Source organism: Urocitellus parryii, chromosome 2, assembly GCF_045843805.1.
Source record: "Urocitellus parryii isolate mUroPar1 chromosome 2, mUroPar1.hap1, whole genome shotgun sequence".
Lineage (NCBI taxonomy): Eukaryota > Metazoa > Chordata > Mammalia > Rodentia > Sciuridae > Urocitellus > Urocitellus parryii.
Genome location: NC_135532.1, coordinates 159,779,433 through 159,785,488, shown reverse-complemented (window position 1 = coordinate 159,785,488; position 6,056 = coordinate 159,779,433).

Sequence of the window (6,056 nt, the reverse complement as noted above, 5' to 3'; positions counted from 1 at the left end):
GTCCAACAGTTTGAGCCTGAGTCTACTTCTTGATTATAATTATACATTTTGATGCAGAAGAAAATAAATCTTTTTCCTTTGCCATATGATGTCCCTTTGAACAAGTTTACCCTTTTTTGGCTTCAAAAGCACAGGCACATCCACACACACCCACATTCCTATACAATCAGGCTGAATATCTTCAATGCACACATATGTTATGACTTCCAGACTCCCAAGCCTTTCACCATTTGAATTTTCTTCTCTAAAAGGCAACACATGTAGGGTGATCATTTGTCCTTGAATTCCAAGGACAGTACTCTTTCCCAGGTATAGTTATAATGCTCTCCTTTATCATTAATAATGTTTTTGTTTTGATGATAAACTGTAATATCTCTTTTTGCAAAAAGATTACTTGCAAAACAGCACTGACACAAGTCCTACTAGAGCAGTGTTCTGGAAAACTCATTGAGAATAGATCAGTAGCCCATGTGTAAGCTATGTCTCTCTCACATTCATTCTTTTCAGGGCAGTGTGCAAGGACCTGTCAATGTTTTTCCTCAGATTCCAAGAGGGATCCCTATATTTGAATTGTGGGCATTTAAGCTACATGATTAGTGAAATGTCAAATCCTTCTCTGGTTTATCAGTGGCTGGGATGGAAAAGCTAAATAAAATGGAACACAACCTTGTTCTCTCACCTCCATATGTTTTGGGTCAAGTGTAGGGTCAGTCCCTCCCCTAATCTGGTCAAAGGCTTTGGTTCTAAGAATTGCAGTTAACCATGACTGGTAGCCTTAATGACTGAGCTGTAGCCATTTTTCATGGAACTGTGTAGTTCAGTTCTTCTCAGGTTAGACTAGCTTTCCAAGGCTCAGCCAAGTTAAACTTTGCTTCTTAATTCATGCCCTTCCTTTCCCCAAACTAAGAAGTAGTTTCCATGTATTATATTCTATCATTTTAATCCTTAAAGAGCCATGTGCCTGGTTGCAGCATCACTGTATTTACCTAAAGCTGAGCAGGAAGGGCCATTATTTGAATAACCTTGGTGGTATCTAGTTGAAATATGGAACAGGGCCATTACCTGTACCTCAATGTGGAGGATGACAAATGCTAACTACAACAAGCAGCATTGCTTCCTGTCTCTTCCAATGACACAATAGATATATAATGAGAAGGGCTGACAGGTGCACAACTATGAAACGTTCCACAGTCAAACAATGTTCCATGCACTGCCTCAGAAAAACGGGGAGCAGGGCACTTGGACACCCACTACTTATTCTGCCTTCATGAATTTTCCTTTGGGGAATGATGATCCAGCAATCTTATGCCAGTACTGCTTTAGCCATTTTGCCTTATGTGCCAGTCACCCCAAACCACACCATATTCCACAGGTGTAGAGAAGATAAACAAGTTAGATGTAGGAGATCATTTCTTGCTATTACCTTGTAGAGTACTTTTTTGTAGTACTGGGGTTTGAACCCAGGACTTTGCTCCTGCTAGGCAGGGGTTCTACCGCTGAGCTGTACCTGCAGCCCTTGGATGCTTCTTTTAAACACTCTCTGCTTACCCACTCATTCTTTCTGTGGAATAGTAGCGATTTCCCTGGGTTTTAGGTCTGCTCTGGGCCCTTTTACTGACTTGCTGTCTTACTTACATGAATCACTTTAGCTTTCAAGTTTTAATGTTCTCTTTACAAATGGAGAGGGCACAGTGTAGACACAGACTACTTCCTTGAGTTTGGAGGTCCATCTTATTTGTATGTGCCCATTCTTGGTTTATAGAACATGGTTTTTAGAGATATAGGTATGTTACATAAATATTTATTAAAGGATTAAATAAATGGTCATCTTTTACATTTTTTCCATTGGCATTTATGTGGTGTTTCAACCTGTTGAAATTCCTGTGAATCTGAGTATCTCTTTCATTACAGATACTAGCTTTTCTCAGTTGATATATCATCTGTAGATTGAATATGCCTAACTATACATATTCACTTTAGACACTGACACAAAGGTTGAAAAGGAGAGACCACTGCAGGCATTTTCCTTTACATCATAAGATAGACAAGAGTAACAAATGTACAAATTGGTCCTTCCATATTTTTTAAGAGCTCCCTATGTGTTAAGAGCTATATGGAGATATAGAACACTCAATGGAACTACAGAATTACAAAGAACTCAGTAAATAGCTATTAGAATTGACTGTTTATATGAAAATATTAAAGTTACATCTTATTTTTGCCTTTAACTTTTGTGGTTGCTAATTTTATGTATCAACTGGACTTGGTCAAGGAATTCCCAGACAGCTGGTATAATGTTATTTCTGGGTGTGTCTATGAGGGTGTTTCAGCATTTGAATCAATAGGTTGAGTAAAGAGGTTCTGCCTGCACCAATATGACTGGGTACTGTACAAACCATGGAGGGACCAAAAAAGAACAACAGCAAAATGCACAGGAAATATGGATTTTCTGTCTTTCTTTTCTAGAGCCAGGGCATCCTCCGTTTTCTTCTGCCTTGAACATCAGAATTCTTGGTTTTTAGGTCTTTGGACTAGGACAGAATTCTGTCACTGGCTTTCCTATTCACCTATTTGTAGGCAATGTGCCATGGGACTTCTCGGCCTCCATAATTGCAACAAACAAATGCTTGTTAATATAGTATAAGCCCATAACTTTATGGAGAGGTATCTGAGATACAGATAGGTTATGTAAGGTAAGTCCTCTAATAAATTGCCTCATATATTTACCTATCTTCTACTATTTCTGTGGAGAACCCTAACTAATATATAGCTGTCTTGACTGATTCTGGGTCTTAAGAGTCTTAAGATTAGGAGACATTGTTCGTTTCTGATGTTCTAGGATCATGACCTGAAGACATGTGAAGCCATTCTTTAAAAAAGAAGAAAATAAGAAGGGGTTGAGAACAGATGCTGACATTTTATTGGACTAAATTTGTCTCTAAATATATAAAAAGATTTTAGATTGCTAGCTAGTATTACGCTAGAAGCACTGATCAACAAGGCTGAAATACTTAACTTTTTAAATTTTAACTTGTTATATACAGGATTATTAAATTATCAGGCTGAAAAGTATGAAGCACTTTCATTATCTGAGATTAAACAAATTGCCATTAAGTGTGATAGTTCCATGCACAGGGCAACAAATAAAGAAAAAATTACTGGAACATGTAGTTGATGCAGAATCATCAAATTTTAGTATGGAGGAGGACTTTTTAAAATCATCTATTTAAGTAGGAATTTTATATGAATTGTGACACTTCCTAATGACATTTATCTTCCTTCTTTTGGAAATTATTTCATTTTTTGAACCATAGGTCATATGACTATAAAGTAATTGGGGTGGCTAAAAATCTTAGAATAATAAATGAACTCAAACTATCTCCTACTTAATTCATTATCTTATACAACTAAAAGATTGTTCATAAATTATACAACTAAAAGATTGTTCATAAATTAAAGAAAAATTGTGGCTTAAATGAAAAATCATCTCGTTTTGTTAAAAAGTGCAGAGATAAGTGGACTTGATGTCCAAGTACTTACACTGGCCACCCTTGCTTCTTTTACTTTTATCTCTGTGTCCTTGGACCAATGGCTTGGTCTTTTAAACCTAACTTCTCTTAGAAAGGCCAAATGTGGTTTCCAGAGAATCAAAAGAGATCAATCATGCAAAGTAGGTGGTATGGTCCAATTTGGTTTCCCTCAAATTTGTATTGAAGTCCTATCCTCAAAGTAATGGTTGTCCTATTCCCCCAGGATGTGAGGACTTTGGGGAGGTGATTAAATCATGAAGCCCAGACAGCTGCCTTGTCCTTCTGCCTTGTGAGGACACTGCAGGAAGGAACTGTTTCTGAGACAAAAAAAAGGAATTCATCAGACACCAAATCTGCCTTGATGTTGGACTTCCTGGGCTTCAGGACTGTACAAAATGAATGTCTTATTTGCAAGTCACCTAATTTGTCATGTTTTGTTAAAGTCACTTGAATGGACTGACAGTAGGTGTTATTACCTTCATATAGTGAAAGAATTTTTAAAAATCAAGGAAATATGTTGATGTAAAATATTAGTAATAACATTATATTTCACCTAAATAAAAGTTCTGTGCTTTTATGTTAGAAATCTCCACTCAACTGCCATATCTTTTGAGGGTAACAATCAGAATTCATTGGGTGAATAAATTTATGCTTATTAAGAGCTACCTAGAGAAAAATAGAGCATGGCATTTATCTTAGAATAAAGTTTATATAACAAAGTTCATATATATATAAGCAGAAGCTATTAGTGATCACCAAATTTCTATATAACCTCCTACATTCCAGCACACTGGAAGGATAGGAAATGTAATCAATTCTGACCAATTAAATGTGAGCAGAATGAATATGCATCAATTCTGGGTCAAGCAGTTGAAGTGCTATGTCTTCCCATTTTCTTTTACTCTGTTGTAATGATCTTGGAGGCCATAGATTCCAATTGAGGGAGGAAAGCAACTTGACTTGCATTACACTTACTTGGATTGGATTAAACCACTAAGATGTTAGTATTTATTTGTTACCACAGCATATCCTAGCTGATTGTGGCTAATACAATGCACTTCATCCTTCCAAGATTCTCACATAATATGATAAATTAAATAAATGCTTATTAATATAGTATATGCCCATGACTTTATAGAGGAGGTATCAGAGGTATAGATAGGTTACATTTAATTGCTTAAAGTACCAGTTATCAGGTTATTTACATTCACTGAACATCACTACCCTAATAAAGATGAGAGAATGTTTTCTTTTTTTTCTTTTGACACACCTCTATAAATAGTCATGTTTGCTCAAGTTTTGGGGTGACCTGCCCATGTATTTAGTTGCCTCAGGTCTTGCCCAGGGACTTTAGTATCTAAAGGATCAATATCTTCATCCATCTATGCAATTTAATTTGGAAAATTTATTAAATCACTTTAGCCAAGTGTCACTACATGCTATTTTACCACACTGGTTCTAGAAAACTAATTGAGATGATTCAGATGCCAGCAGTTTTTCTTCTGATTTAAATGTGCCGATTGAATTGGAAAAATCTTAAGTCCTTGGTTTCTTCATCAGTAAAATTAGGTCTGTTCTAGCTCAAAAAATCTGTAATTCTTTATGAATTAGGGAATGTACTACATGGTATGTGGAGTTAGCACGAATTGAAATGACTTTTTTTTTTTTTAGAAATGACTTTTATAATAATATAGTGAGTCTGATAGATGCAGACAGACTAGATAGTTCAATCCTCGAAGTAGATTTTATTCAGTTTGGCTGTCTATGTTCATCACACAAATTGAGTGATTAGGTCACCAAGGTCCCTGTGTGAGAAGCCAGCACTTCACAGTCAAGCTGAAGATTCTGAGTGGACAGATACACATTTCACACTCAAGCCTTAAACCTGTGAAAGTACTCTGCATATTAAACTCACATGTAGAAATGTCTCCAAGTGCTGGGAAAAGTCCACAAAGGTTCTTATAAAGGAAAATGATTTAAAACACATTTGATTTAATATTAAGTTAAAATGCTTAGGGACTTAGTGAAATTTCTTCTCATTAATATAGGTTTTTTTGTTTACTATTAAAACAAACAAAAAATCTCATTGATCAACCACTTCTGAATAAGCAAAATATTTTAACAACTAAATTTGTTAGTGTTTTAAGGGCCCATTCTGAGTTTTTGCTGTGTGAGGGAAGACTCCTTGTGCCAACTTGTTGACTAGGTAGTTATTTTGTTCAGGTTCATAACTGACATATATCATTTCCTATCCCTTCTGAAGTGCTGTTAATAACTTACAGTTGTCACTTGTGGAAAAACGAACCAGGAGCACATCCCCTGTCTGAGGGATTTAATTAAAATGCTTATTTTGCTTTGAAGGATATTCAAGATGGATAATGTTTCTCTTAATGAAATAAAAGGCATAACACCAGGAGATTTTATGATCTCTAATTGAAAAATATGAATTTAGTATGCTTATTTTCTGTTTTGACAGGTATATATCACATGTCCCTCTGAACTGTCATCTTCTTCTTGTAGTTTTTT